The sequence below is a fragment of the Macrotis lagotis genome, chromosome 1, assembly GCF_037893015.1.
Source record: "Macrotis lagotis isolate mMagLag1 chromosome 1, bilby.v1.9.chrom.fasta, whole genome shotgun sequence".
NCBI classification, from domain to species: Eukaryota; Metazoa; Chordata; class Mammalia; order Peramelemorphia; family Peramelidae; genus Macrotis; species Macrotis lagotis.
In genome coordinates this window covers 419542141-419543876 of record NC_133658.1, presented here as the reverse complement: position 1 = coordinate 419543876, position 1736 = coordinate 419542141, and the positions used below count along the sequence as shown (strand labels likewise).

At 38.2% G+C, this 1736-nt stretch overlaps 1 pseudogene; it reads left to right on the top strand.

Moving 5' to 3' along the window:
* Positions 1-527: 527 nt before the first annotated feature.
* LOC141504238 (large ribosomal subunit protein uL23-like) lies at positions 528-1021 on the top strand (annotated as a pseudogene).
* Positions 1022-1736: the final 715 nt, after the last annotated feature.

Sequence of the window (1736 nt, the reverse complement as noted above, 5' to 3'; positions counted from 1 at the left end):
TCCCTCTTGTGTTACCAAATGATTCTGGTCTACTAGTGCATTGGCCATGGATGTTTATTATTTTGTGTCATTATCTGGAATCAGTACAAAGAATGGCAGTATCTAATGAATATATCCACCTTATACATGAATATTTGCTCATACTTTTGTCTATTCTGGGGGGGAATAACCTTTTTCCATTCTTCCAATTAATTTCATCCCATTATTCTTCAAGATTTCCATTCTTTCAAGACTTCTATTCTTCCTGTCTTTTCTAGGAAACCTTTCCAGTGTACCAACCCATAAATATCTTTGCCTTCTCTGGTTTTGCTTATTAACCATATTGATCAAAAAACACATTATATTTTGTATTATTCTCTAATTAATGATATCACAAAATTTATCACTTGGTAGTTGTCATTTTTAAATGAACGGATTGGATTATATAATTTCCAAAGCCCCTTTCAGTTCTGTTGTTTGATGATTCTATGATTTCTGTTGTCTCATAAAGCTACTGTGGTAAAAAGGAAAGAACCTGTTACTAGAGCATGGAAGACCCTTTTCCCCAAGATAGCGCCGAAGGCCAAGAAGGAAGCTGTTGCCCCCCCCCAAGACAGAAGCCAAGGCCAAGGCCTTGAAGGCCAAGAAGGTGGTGTTGAAGGGTGTCCACAGCCACAAAAAGAAGAAGATCCAAACCTTGCCCACCTTCTGGAGACCCAAGACACTAAGACTTCAAAGGCAGCCAAAATACCCTTGGAAAAGTGCCCCTTGGAGAAACAAGCTTGATCACTATGCCATCATTAAGTTCCCCCTGACCACTGAGTCTTCTATGAAAAAGATTGAGGATAACAACACCCTGGTCTTCACTGTAGACATCAAGGCCAACAAGCACCAAATCAAGCAGGCCGTAAAGAAGGTGTATGACATTGATGTGGCCAAGGTCAACACACTGATCCAGCCTGAGGGAGAGAAGAAAGCCTACATCTGGCTTGCTCCAGACTATGATGCTTTAGATGTTGCCAACAAGATTGGAATCATCTAAACTGTCCAGCTGCCCTGCTTCTTCACCCACAATAAAAAAGTTTTCCAGGAAAAAAAAAAAGAACCTGTTACTAGAGGACAACCATCCTGTTTTCTAACTTATTCAACTTCTTTAGATTTGTTTCCCCATTGATAAAGTGAGCAATTGGCCTACATGATTCTAAAAGTTCCTTCCAGCTCTAAGATTGTAATAATTGTAATTTACTCTATATTATTAAAATTGTCTCATTCATTAAGATGGTATGAATACGAATTATATCTACCAATTAGTTTATATAAGCTACCTGAGAGTGTAGGGATCATATTTCATATAGTTTGCCCCCCACAACACCTAGCACAATGCTAAGCACATTTGGCATTCATAATAAATACTTGTCAATGGCCTAATCAAATTCACAAACAAGGGATTGGTTTGAAAAACTGAAGGTTCTAGGAATGGAAATGAACTGGAAAAGAAGTACATAAGTCAATCCAATTATGCTGAAATTGGTACTACTGTATGTACATACTTGTTTCTCCTTCCTCATCTTCTTATTTGTCTTTCAGCCATTTCATTATTTTTTTTTTTGCCAAAGTTCTCCAGATTTTGAAAAAAAAGAGGAAGAGAGTTTTAAAATTCAATTGAGCTGGGGCAGCTAGGTGGCACAGTGGATAGAGCACACCCTGGAGTCAGGAGTACCTGAGTTCAATTCCAGCCTCAGACACTTAATAATTAC